Source organism: Carassius gibelio, chromosome B16 (assembly GCF_023724105.1).
Source record: "Carassius gibelio isolate Cgi1373 ecotype wild population from Czech Republic chromosome B16, carGib1.2-hapl.c, whole genome shotgun sequence".
NCBI lineage: Eukaryota > Metazoa > Chordata > Actinopteri > Cypriniformes > Cyprinidae > Carassius > Carassius gibelio.
This window is the reverse complement of record NC_068411.1, coordinates 3201705-3215871: the sequence shown is the minus strand read 5'-3', so window position 1 is coordinate 3215871 and position 14167 is coordinate 3201705.

The window sequence follows — 14167 nt, the reverse complement described above, 5'->3', positions numbered from 1 at the left end:
GTGGAAACTCTTCACTTCATGGTGCAGAGACTGCCAGCTAGACCCAGCAAACAGCCCAGTTGGTACAGTTCTGGAGTTCCTACAGGCCAGGCTCTCTGCAGGGTTGACCCACTCCACGTTGAAGGTCTACGTGTTGGCCATTGTGGCCTACCACACCCTTCTCGATGGTCAGTCTTTGGGAAGACACCCCTTAGTTACACGTTTCCTCCACTGTGCGCTGAGGCTGAGACCTCCAGTATGGTCCCGTATTCCCCCTCGGGACTTGGTTGTGGTGTTAGAGGCATTGTGCAAACCTCCATTTGAGTCTATTCAAGATATTTCAGACAGACATCTGACACTTTAAACCGCCTTTCTGTTGGCCATTACCTCTCTGAGAGTAGGAGATTTGCAGGCCCTCTCAGTGGCCCCTACCAATCTTGATTTTTCACCAGGCATGACCAAAGCGTTCATATACCCTCGACCAGGATATGTTCCTAAGCTACCCTCTGTTCAACCACAACCTGTAGTTCTGCAGGCCTTCTGTCCTCCTCCCTTCCGGAAGCCCGACCAAGCAAAGCTAAATTGTATGTGTCCAGTTTGAGTGCTGAAAAACAGACCAATTGCTTTTATGCTACGGTCCCCCCAAGAGGGGTTCTCCTGCTTCTAAGCAGACTATTGGTCGTTGGATAGTCGAGGCAATCTATGAATCCTGCACGTTCTGTGTGTCTATGGAAATCAGGCTCTGACTGGCCATCAGGAGAACCGAGACAATTCCAGGTGGCCTGGCAGATGATTTGGCCCTGTATTTTAATTTTGTTATTGTATAATTGCACGCCGAATGTACTAAAGCGATTTTTTTCTGAATCCGCCATTCCATAATTAAATCTCTGATAAATCATGAATCGGTTAGTGGTGACTGGCAATGGTTGGGCTCGCGCGCTCTCCGCGCATCCTCCAAATGGTCTGGATCAGACTCCGAATAATCAATGCAAGAGAGAGAGTGGAGTGGACTGTGGAAGTGCACAGCTGGAGCAGAGAAGTGACATTTCTGTTCAGGGTTTCAAGTGCAGGTCAGTTTTATCTGTATATGCTATTGTAGTTTTGTCTTTGTTTACTTAGTTAAACAGCAGCAGCACATTGCTCACACTCACTCAAAATACTGTATAAACAACAACGACATCATCTATTGTAATGTTACAATAGTAATTTAGCAGACAAATAATCATATTTTACCATAGGTGTAGGGGGAGCTAGTGCAGATAAAAACAGGACCCTTAGGAAAATTAATGTAGCCTATGGTATGGCACTAACCATGGCTTAACCATGGAATTTGTAGTAAAAATAAATACAAGTGGTAATTAATTTGCCAAAAAAGCAAAAATGCACTTACAAAACATTGTAAAAGTCAAATATAAATCTTCAGTATTTAAGTCATGAGAGAGATGGGCAATGGATGTGAAGGTTTAGTTCAGGAGAGAACTACAGGAGTTTAGTACACAAAAAAGGGCACATGCTTATTAGATAACTGTATTTGAGTTGATGTATATGCTTTTTTTTTTTTAAAGGGGGGGTGAAATGCTATTCAATGCATACTGAGTTTTTTTACACTGTTAAAGAGTTGGATTCCCATGCTAAACAAAGTAATGGACAAAGTTTAAAAAAAATTAAGTTGTACGTTTGAAGGAGTATTTCTGTTCCAAAAATACTCCTTCCGGTTTGTCACAAGTTTCGGAAAGTTTTTTTCGAGTATGGCTCTGTGTGACGTTAGATGGAGCGGAATTTCCTTATATGGGTCTTAAGGGCACTTCTCCCGGAAGAGCGCGCGCTCCCGTATAGCAGAGCAATGAGAGGCTGAGCACAGACAATCACTGATCAGAGCGAGAGCGTCGCGAAATGTCACAAAAGGAGTGTGTTTTTGGTTGCCAGGGCAAGACAACCCTGCACAGATTACCAAAGAAGAAACAGCATTAAGGGACCAGTGGATGGAGTTTATTTTTACAGAGCATCAACGGAGTTGATTTCTTTGTTTATTTCTTAAGGATAATGCAATCCCAACGAAAAAGGGTCACGATCGTGTGTTGTAACCACAGGCGGTGAGTAAAACTGCTTAAAATATCTCTGCCTCCTTGTTAGTGCGTCTGCCTCCCATCGGAGACCCGGGTTCGAGCCCCGCTCGGAGCGAGTCGTTGCTGCTGCTGCTCTCGTTCAGTTTCAGCCTCGGGTTCTGATTCTGGATCATAAATAAACGGCTGAATCTGACTGTTAGCCATGGTTTGTTTTGGATGATGGTTTTTTCCTCAAGGTAATGTCAGCTTCCAAACGTTCTCAACTCAAAAGCCTACTGGCGCTCGTGATTCTTTAGCTCCGCCCACACGTCACGCCTCCAGTCGGTCATGTTTTTCCGGGAAAAATCGGTACAGATTATCTTTCTCTTATGAATATAATTAAACTAAAGACTTTTTGGAGTTATGAAGGATGCAGTACTACTCTATAGGTACTCAAGATTAACAGGATATTGAGTGAAAACAAACACATGCTGAGTGTTCTTGTGCTCTCCGTGCGAGTTTCCCGGTGCTGAGTGCTTGTCTGTGCAGTTTCTCATGGGCGCTGATCGGTCACACACTGATGTCTGCAGAGAGAGGAGTAAACACAGGTTAGATCTCAGCTGCATTGGAGATATCAGTCTCCCCGTAGTGGTGTCGAGCACGGCTTATCTAGCTGGCGGCGAACGAGCTTCAGGTGTGGCCCATCAGCACCTGATGAGGCTCTGCAGGTGCAAGGTGTCCGTTTCCAGGGCAACGCTAATTCTCGGGACGCTCGTCACCCCCCCCCCCCCCCACCCCACCCCTTTGCGTTGACCTGGTCCTGGTGGAAAGATGCGACAGTAATAAGGGGGAAAATGGGGGTGGTAGGGGAGTGACCCCTGACAGACCTGAGAAAGCTGACCAGTTCCGGGATAATCCGTCGGCATTGCCATTGGCGGTGCCAGCACGGTGGTGCACCGTGAAGTGGAAATCCTGGAGCGCAAGGAACCACCGGGTCACTCGAGCATTGGTTTCTTTGGCTCTGGACATCCATTGTAGGGCCGCATGGTCGGTGAACAGTGTGAACTTCCTTCCCAACAGGTAATAGCACAGCTCCAGGATAGCCCACTTCACAGCGAGCACCCTCCCTTCCCACGGCCGCATAGTTCTTCTCAGCCACCGTCAGCTTTTAGAAGTCATTTTGGAGTTCATTTTGGTCCATATATATGTACAAAAGACAGTTTCTTTGTCATTCTCTTAACAAGGATTTCTGTGGAGACCAGAGGTTCAAAGGCCAAGGTGGATATAAAACAGGCCCTTCCCAGGCGGTCGAGTAGTTCATCCACCAAGGGCATCAGATACCCGTCTAACTCTGATATTTCATTGAGGCGGCGGAAGTCATTACAAAACCGGACGGTGCCATTGGGTTTTGGGACCAGGACAATTGGGCTGGACCACGGGCTGCGGGAAGGTTCAATCATCCCCAACTACAGCATGTGTTGAATCTCTTCCCCAATAGCGTGCCGACGGGCCTCTGGGATCCGGTAGGGCCGTTGTCTAATGATAACTCCTGGTGGTGTCTTGATGTTATGTTGGATGGTATTGGTCTGCCCAGGGAGGTCGGAGAACACATCAGAAAACTGACCGATCAGGTGCTGCAGCTCCGCTTTCTGTCCGGCAGACAGATCCGGTTTCATATCCACGGTTGCTGGTTCCACAGTGGCGAGGGCAGCAGCTTGGTCCCGGGTTCCTATCCACGGCTTGAGCAGGTTAATATGATACAACTGTCTGGGGTTCCGTCTTCCTGGTTGGCGTACCCGATACGTCACCGGTCCCATCTTTTCCATGACCATGTAGGGTCACTGCCACTGTGGGTACCAGCACCATTACGCAATCCCCTGTCTGGAACTACCTTGGCTGGGCCGGCCGGTCATAATGGCATTGCTGAGCCCGTTGTGCTGTGGTCATGTGGTCCTGGACAAATGGCATTATCCGATCGATCCTCTGCAGCATTTCGGTGACATGTTCTACCACGGAACATTGGGGAGAAGGCTGCTGTTGCTCCCAAGTCTCCTTGGCGACATCCAGTAGCCCCCTTGGCTGTCGGCCGAACAGCAACTCAAATGGGGTGAAGCAGGTGGACGCTTGGGGAACTTCTCGGACTCCGAAAAGGACGTATGGTAGCATCAGATCCCAGTCACGCTTGTCTTCTGCTGCTACCCGTCACAGCATTTGCTTGAGGGTCTTATTAAAGCGCTCGGTCAGTCCATCCGTCTGGGGGTGGTACACCGACGTCCTCAGTTGCTTCACCCGGAGTAACCGGCAGAGGTCGGCCATTAGTCGGGACATAAACGGGGTCCCCTGATCGGTCTGAATCTCTGCTGGGACATCTCATGCGCGATGTTATTGGCATTCCTGATACCTGGTGGCATAGTCGACAATCACCAGGATGTGTTCGTGTCGCCGGGCTGACTTTGGCAACGGCCCCACCAGATCCATCTCGATGTGCTTGAAGGGCACTCCTATGATCGGCAGCAGAATGAGCGGGGTGGGGGGAGGTGGTTTTGGCGAAGTCTTCTGGCATATGGGGCATGCTTGACAGAACTGCTTGACTTCGGCATCCAACCCTGGCCAATGGAACCGGTCACGAATGCGCTGTGCAGTGTTTGCTGCCCCCAGGTTGCCAGCCATGGGGTGTGTGTGTGCCAGCTGCAGAACCACCTCTGTTTTTGACCGGGGCACCACCAGTAACCATTTCTCCTCCCTCCTCCGCTGGGCAACCCAAAAGAGCAGGCCGTTCTCCACAATGAAGTGTGGGAGAGGATGGGTTTTTGGCCAGATGTCCTTGCCCTCAAGCATGCATACTTGGGCCCAGCAGTGTTTCAGCCTGTCATCCTCACGCTGGGCTCAGCCAAACGAAACCCCTCCCGTGACCTGTTGATAGACGTCAATAAACAGATTATTAGTTTGGGAGGGGGACTCACCATCTCTCCCGCTATCCGGAGCCAGTAGAACAGGACGGCGGCGCAGCTTCCTGCTGGGTGTGCTGCCCTTGACGGGCCCCTCTAGGGCTGGCAGGCTGGGTAGCGGCAGCCAACAAGGTCTCAAAGGCCGGCCAGTCTCTCCCGAGTAGCACTGGCACTGGTAAGTCTTTCACTATTCCGACTTCGATTGGCCAGGACCCTGGGGAGGCGGAGATGGTGACGCGTCGTGCAGGGACCACACGGTCTCCGTGTACACAGGTTATCGGTAATTGGGCTTTGCTGTCACTCCGAGGCGGGAGTACATGGGTTTAGACCAAGCTCATGGCACTACCGGAATCCAACAGGGCCTTGAAGGGGTGTTGATTTTCACCATGGCCTCTGGGGCTCCTACCGGTAGGTGCTGATGTAGTATACAGCCTGCCAGCCAGGTCCGCGCGGGGGTCGAAGTGGGTTCCGTGGGTATCGTCTCATCCCGGGGACCAGGGCCCGTCGGCCTGCTCATGGGCTGAAGGAGGCCCTCCGGCGCGCGTTGTCCCTGGACCACCCTCCGGGGAAACGGCAGCGCTCGCTCTCCCACTTCCCAGCTTCGGGCCGCCTCGGCCAGCCCAACCACCTCCACCAGCTCTAGGGTCATCCTGGGGTTCCTCATAGTGACTGCCTGACGATGTACGCGGGGCAGGGCACGCAGGAGGTGGTCAATCACCACGCGTTCCATCAACCAGTGTTGGGCCAACCTGGCACCCGGGGTTGAAAGGTCCACTCGTGAAACTGTTGCACCGCACACACCGGGGAGAGCCCCACGCGGGCCAGGATTTCTCGCTTGACTTCGTTGTAGTGGTCTGCCAGTGCCGTGGGCATGCTGAATACGGTCCGATGCGCTTCTCCCGTGAGCAGGGGTGCAAGGGCTCGTGCCCAGTCATCGCATTGCCATCCCTCCAAGGTCACCGTGTTTTCGAACATTTGTAGGTATACTTCTACGTCATCGTGAGCTGACATCTTAGGCAACAGCTGGGCGGCTTGAACCCGGGGGTCTACGACCGGTAATCGTTGGCAGCTGGTGAGGCGGAGGGCGGCGAGTTTCTGTTCCGCGGAGACTCACCTCCGCCAAGCGTTGCAGCAATTCATCCATCCGTGGGGAGGAGGGCTCGCCAATCTGGGGAACACAAAGGAAGACAGAGAAAAAAAAAAACAATAATTCGTCAACAGAGATTACTTGTCGGTGTACTTCCACTTGCTATTGCCCGCATTCTCCACCATCTGTCACAGGGTGGAAGGAACACACGACAAGGAGAGCTCAAAATAAATACCCCGGAGGGTGGATTTATTATTAAGAGTGCCGTCAAGGTGAGTAGTGGGCGTGCTGAGTGTTCTTGTGCTCTCCATGCGTGTCTGTGCAGTTTCTCATGGGCGCTGATCTCGTGGGTCACACACTGGTGTCTGCAGAGAGAGGAGTAAACACAGGTTAGATCTCAGCCACATCGGAGATATCAGTCTCCCCGTTGTGGTGTCGAGCACAGCTTATATAGCCGGCGACGAACGAGCTTCAGGTCTGGCCGATCAGCGCGTGATGAGGCTCTGCAGGTGCAAGGTTTCCATTTCCAGGGCAACGCTGATCTGTTCTCGGGACGCGGCACAACCACAAGGAGCTCCTCTGTACAATCAAAATGGCTTCTCTTCTTCTTCAGCTTGTATTTCCGGGAGGCTAGACGCATCTATGGCGTATTTCTGTCCTCCTCTGTTCTCCAATCGTTAGGGTTATTTATAGCTTATACTACTCTATATCTTTTTGTATACTCCAATGCTTCGCAGATATTCCATCAGTTTTTTTTTCACTTTGTTCCAGCTGTCCAAATTTAATAAAGAACATAAACTAAAAACTTTAAACTTTAAACAAAAAAATTTGGTTTCTCCAATTTCTCCCAGTTGCTTAAACAATTTCCTCCTTTGATGAGAGTACCTCCTGCATTGTACTAATACATGCATCACTATTTCCTTATCTCCACATTCATAATGTCCATCAGGATGTTTTCCAATCAGAGCCAGCCCACTCCTCAGCCCACAATGCCCAAGCCTCATTCTGGTTATGACTACTGCATGTCTTCTCTGACATCTGTATTTACATCTTTCTTTCTCTACCATTCTTTGAATTACACAATAAGCTCTCTAATTCCTTTCACACTCCCATGACCTTTGCCACATTTCTTTTGCTGACCTATTTATTATTTCTGTGTAATCTGGTGACCCATACTGCAAATTAAATTGTACCCTTTCCTCCTGCACTGCTTTCTTTGCCATCTCATTTGCCTCCTCATACCCTCCACACCCATGTGCGCCGGAACCCACAAAAACCCCACCTCATAACCTGCTTTGTGGATTCTATATAACACCTGCAAAATTTCCAAAGTACGTCAGGTCTGAACTTAGATTTGCACTCTTTAATTGTAATAAGGGTTGCGGCTGAATCACTACAAATGAGTGAATATTACCGTTTGTTATCTTCTATGCACCTTACTGCCCATAAAACTGCTACCAACTCTGCAGTAAATACTGACATATGATCAGGAATCCTCCATCCTTTTTTATATCCTATTTCAGGTATGCTTATGCCAAAGCTCCTTTACCACTTTCAGGGCCCTTTGACCCATCTAGAGAGCAATGAGCAGCCCTTCCCTCCAAAGCATATCATACACTTTTTCAATGTCCAAAATCACTGCAACAGTGGCTTCCTTGTTTGCTTTTTTGATTAAAAAATATTTGTCTAAAACAGCATCCATTGTTGACCGCCCCTTCCTGAATCCACTCTGATGCTCCACAAAATATCCGCTTTTCTCCAGTTTATCCACAAGTCTATCTGTTACCATGCACTCCATAATCTTACATAAAACAGATGTTAAGGCAATTGGTCTAAAGGAACTAGGATTATCTGGTTTCTTCCCTGGTTTCACAATTGGAATAATTACTGCATGTTTCCACTCTTTAGGAAGACTTCCACTCTCCCATACATTATTAATTAAGACAAGGACTTTTTCTACAAACATTTCTCCAGAATTTTTAAACAATTGATATCCTAAACCATCACTACCAGGTGAGGTGTCTTTCCCTTGAATAATAGCCTTTCGTAGTTCTTTTGTTGAAAACGCTACATGAATATAATCAGAATTGTCATAATCAATTAGTAATTTAGCCATATTACCTCTTAATATTTGACATCTCCTTTTCCTATTTAATTCATCTACATTTTTGGAACTATGCACTTTTTGGAATTGCTTAACTAACATACTTGCTTTCTCTGTACTATTTACAGCTTCTTCCCCATCACAATGGAGGACAGGGATTTCTGTCTGCTGATAGATACCTGTCATTCTATGAACTAGGTTCCAAATCTTTTTTAAAGGTGTATCCGGACCTAATTTATTAAAGAAAGTCTTCCAACTGTGCTTCTTTACACCTTTAATTACACGTCTATCCTTAGCTCTAAGCCTCTTATATTCAATTGCATAATTCTCTAATAGGTGTTTCTTTATTTTTTTTACATGCCCTATTCCTATCTCGGACCGCTAAATCACATTCTTCAGTCCACCATGGTACCATTTCTCTTCTTTCTGGTATTTTTTTCTTTGGTATATTCTGAACTGCTGCTGACCACAACATTTTACTAAGGGAGCTATTCCACTCATCTACTCCTTTTCCACTATCTATTTTTGCTAATCCCATATTCACTTGCTTGTCAAACTTGTTCCAATTTGCTCTCAACGTACTGGCTCCTCAATCAGACACCTACCAAATGTACTAATTATTGGCACATGATCACTTCCCATTGAATAAAGGTCCATTGTCACCCATCTACTAATCGATGCTAACTCTGCCCACACAATTGTAATATCTATGGAAGATGACATTGACCGACTCACACCAAACCATGTGGGTCGGCCATCATTTAACACAACTAAATTATACTTATCTATAAAATTTTCTACAATTTCAACATTTCTGTCTATCTTCTCACCGCCCCACATTTCATTATGAGCATTACAGTCCCCCACCAATATCCCCTGTACAATAATCTTATCTACTATATCCTGAAAATAACTCTCTTCTAGCTTAATGCATGGATTATATATGTTTCCTATAGCAATTTTCCCTCGATCAGTCCAAACTTCTGTAATGACACACTCTAATACCGTTTTAATCTCTATTCTTCTATACTGAACTCCATTTCTAATAAAGGTGGCACATCCCCCTCCTGATGTATTCTCCCTATCTTTCCTTTCACACTTATGCCCCGGTATTATAAAATCTACTCTTGGTTTTAACCAAGTTTCCTCAATACAAATAATTTCCATTTTTTTCTCCAAGACCATCTATCAATCATTTAAGCTCTTTCCCAATCGCAATAAGACTGGAAAATATGGAAAACATAATACAAAAGACACTAATCACCCTCATATTCGTCATGTCTGCTATCCATTTCTTCTTCCTCATTATCATCTAACTCTATCTGTTGACTTCCATTTATTCCTTGATCTGCACTGTCCTGAGTAAAAGTAGATTCCAATAATTGCTTTGGATTTATCCCCTCAAATCCTAGACATTTTCCTGCAGCGGAAGCAATTTCACGCGCCACATCTGATTTTTTGTTTGCCACCATTTTAACTCTCCACATTGCCTCAATCATGAAAGCCAGTAGACCTTTTTTACTTAAGACAACTAAGGCGTCATTATAAACCTGTCCCTTTGCTTGATCTTGTCATTGCCTCACCTTGATCTTGACTTCCCACATAATTTTTCTCCACCCTTTTCACTGCCTCTGCATGATATATTTTATTCTCTTTTTTTATTCTCTCCACATTTCCTGCTTTGACATAATTATGACATCCCCTGAAAAAAGCTGGATGTTCTCCCCCAAAGTTACAACCTTTCACAAGTTCAGTACATTCCTTCCCATCATGCTCCTTACTACATCGTCTACATCTTCTCTTTCCGTTACACACAGCAGCCACATGACCAAATCTCTGACACTTAAAGTACCTCAGAGGCATTCTTTCATACTCTTTTACATGATAACTCATAAATCCCAACATGACCCTCTTTGGTAGTACATTATCTTCAAAAGAGAGAAGTATAGGGATGGTTCTTCTACCATTCTCATTCTTACCCATGCGTTTTGCAGCTACAACATTTCCTCCTTTTAAGCTTGTCATTATTTCTTGCTCAGATATATCCACTGGCACATTCATACATACATCACTCCTTTTACCTCTGAATTTGTTTGTGGTTTGAACACCTCCACTTCCTTACCAAGCACAGTTTTTATCTTGAAAGCCTTAGCCTGTTGTGTTTCTGATTTAATTGAAATCATTCCATTTTGCAAAATAGAAGCATGCAAAATATCCCCAATCCCCTTCTTTAGACTGCAGAAAATCCAGCCCCCCCACCCTTTACTTTGACCAGAACTCTAAATCCTTTATCACTATTTGGTTTTGGTTTTATTGTTTTAATCTCTGGGTTATCCTTATCGCTATCCTGAGAATTGTATCCTCGCTCTCTTTTGCGATTAGAATTATTTATTATGTTCCATTCCTTCCCACCCCTATCTGCTCTCTGGAGCATGGGCTGACTCTGATTTAAACTTATCCCCGACTGTTTGAAATTTTAACGTTTTAACAAAAACAGAAGTTTCTGATTCACCACATATCAACCTTTCTACTTAACAAGCCCAAAAAAACGCGACCCGCGACTACCAATATTTGTAAGTGACTTTACAGAAAAACAAGCCCAAAGTCGTGTATAATAAGCGGACTTGGCAACACTGATTTCAGCGCAAGTGAATAGTATCGCGAGAAGAGTGGGATTATTAAAACGAGGTAGACTGAGGCTAGCCTAAAAAAAAATGATCAGAACAGTTGACAGGCCACTGCTGCATGTCACCACGAAAGCTTAACATTATCATGTGTTTTTAAGCCTGACCACTTTCCAAATTAAACATTCAAAAGAGATAAAACCATTCAAACAAAGACGCAGAAAATCTCAACTCTCGCGCTGTGTTTGGTGCGCACACAATTCACAGTCTCAGAGTCGCGTCTGACAGACAGTGACACTAAACAGAGCTCTCCTTTGTGAAGTTCTCCTCGAACTTCCCCCAGCACCTGAATGAACAAACACAAACAGCAAAGGACGTGAAAAAGCCCATTCCAGCACCACAGTGTTCTGGTGTTCAGGGCTCATGCAGAGAGAGGCGCCTCAAAACACTTTTTTTAACACAGAATTTAACTTTTTCTGCCCTTGTAATGACAAAAACATACAACATATGTCAAAATACCCTTCTTGGAAAGTATGTTTGAAAAAACTGTCGGTTATGTCTTAAGTGGAAGTAAACCGTTGAGAAAAATATCGGATGTGTATTATATTGGATGCTTCATCGTCTCTTAAAGTGACCACGCCTAATTAAGCTACTAGATGCTGTAATGTTAATACAATAAAATGAATTATTAAGTTTCAAAAATAGGTGCAGGGCACTATAATTAATTTAGGTAAGAGAGTATAGCAAAATAAAGCGAGCTGTGACATATTATCCCCAAAAATCTTTGGGACCAAAAATTATTCAGACACTTTGACCTCACCATGTTTTGCTTACGTGTTCTTTTTTGCTGAATTGCTAATACAAACTTTTCACACCACAGACTGAACAAAATTAAGCATTGCTTGGTAATTGTTCAACAAAGTATTGAAAGTTGTGAAAATATTGTCGTACTAACAGTTGTCTGAAGTTTTGGTTGATTGTAATCCATTACATATCTTTCTATCAAAGTTATCTGACATTATCAAGATTAATTTGTTCTGACAGTTCAACTCTGAGTTCTTGTCATATTTTATTACCATTTTATAAACTAGAGCAAATAAACTGTGATAATGTAATACAAGTTGAAGGTGTCTGAATACATTTTGGTTTGACTGTTAATTTATTTTTTACACTGAAGACTATGCAGTGGTATTTAATATTTAATTATTTGTTTTCTGTACCTGGACACCTACAAAAATGAAACAACATTGTGCAATTAGCACAAATAAATAAATAAAATGAACATATAAATTAAACAATTTCAAACAGGGCCCACTGGTACAACCTTCACCGGGGCCCCACTAACCCCAGCTACGGCCCTGTACACATCATCCAGGCTCACCTACTCAACACATTTGACAACATCACATGTTTCTGCTTCCATGAAAAGGTGATCACTACTTTAAATAAGCAAATATAACTCTAACTTTGATTTTCTAAAGTATGGTGAGCTTACGTTTCAATAATATAGACATGCTGGAACAGTTGCTTCATGTCATTGTCATTATTTCGTATCATTATTCTATAAAATATTTGCTTTATCAGTATAATATTTGCCTTTTGATATTAAACCAACTTTTCACAACAAATGGTTTTTAAGATTCAGATGATATCATCATGAGAGGGTGAGACAGTTGAGCTGGACAGAAGGTCTGACTTAATGCGCTACTAGCAAATCCCAGAGGTCTTTGCACCTAGTCATCCGTCAGTCTGCACTTGCCATTCAAGACTCTGGCTTTGAGTTTATCAAATTTTTGGACTCCTTTCCTGCACAGGTATGCAAAATACTGACCATGAAAGCACATTGTACTGTACATTAAGCAGCATGGTACAGTATATTGATTGGATTGGATTGCTGCTTTCTGTGCTTTCTGTGGTGATCTGGACAAAGGATTCTAGGGATGCTTTGAGCAGTGCCAGATATGACAGTAACCAACTATTTTTTTTTCTTGAGCTCCTCAACAATTTGATTGACATGACTACAAAGGACCTTGGAGCTAAACGAACAAAGTATGAAACACTTATAACTATTCATGCACACCAGAGGGACATCTTTGATGATTTGGTGAGTGCCATATTGCAGATTCTGCTAATCCAGTTTATATGCGATGCTAAAACTGTTTAGGAAAAGCCTAGTTGGTAAATTTACTATTTTTTTTATTTTTATTTTTAATCTTTACAATAGCCAAAGGCTATTTAGCTGATGACAGGCACCCAAATTATTTGTTTCCTAATGCTTTTAATTTAAATAAGCTTTCTCGTTTAATTTTTTTCTTATTTCATACATTTCATAAGAAGAACACTAAAAAAAATGTGTTGACAACACTTAAACACATTTACAAATGTATTCTTCCTACAACAGTTCATTAATCAATAATTTAAAATTGTTCATTGACACTAAGGTCTGCAACTTAAAGCTGTGTTGTAAAAAGTTCCAATCATTTGGTGCTGTGAACTGAAAAGCTTGTTTTTAAAGTTCAGTTTGTGCAAATGGAATCGAAAGAATGTCCTGTGAGTGCAGAGAATAAGCTCCAGGAGCTTTAGACTGGGTCAGGGAACAAAGATGCAGTAAACCCAGGAGGGATTTATAGATACCAATGTGCCAGTGATTATGTCTGTGTGTTGATAATGACATCCAACCAACTATATTAAACAAATCACAATTATAGGTACTATTACCAATTGATATAAATCTGAGCCTGCCTTGGATGAAAAACAGGGTTTATTTCTGTAATAAAACCCATAATTTGGATATGTCAGCTGGCAAGGTTGGATGTCTTAATATCTCATGACTGAATGCCAAACAGTACTCAGGCAGTTTTAAGCATTTGTAGACATGTCTTTGAGACAAATCAAAAAGATAACTACCTAGCAAAAATCTATCTCAGTGCAATGTCTGTTCTTGTCACACAGAGTTGTTTGCACATCAGAAGTCCCACAGACAATGTTGCTTTTACTTTAATGAAGACTCAGATACAATGATGATCAACATCAGTGATGTGGGTTTTGTGTACCAGAATGAGTTTCTAGGCTGTACCAACAGGCTGGTCATCACTCGTCTCACTGACAGGTGCTGTTGGCAGTTACAAGCTTGTTTACCTCTATTTTCCACTGTGGGGCCATTTATTTATAATTACAAGGCAGATGTGTTTTCGGTAACACTTTATTTTATGATGTCCTTGGTACAAGTTATGTACTATTATAATAACAATTAAGTATGCATAATTACATGCAAGTAACCCTGAGCAAAACCATAATCCAAACCCTAACCATATAGTAAGTACATGTAGTTAATTAATTTTGCTCAGTACTTAAATGTATAATACACTGTAACATGGACG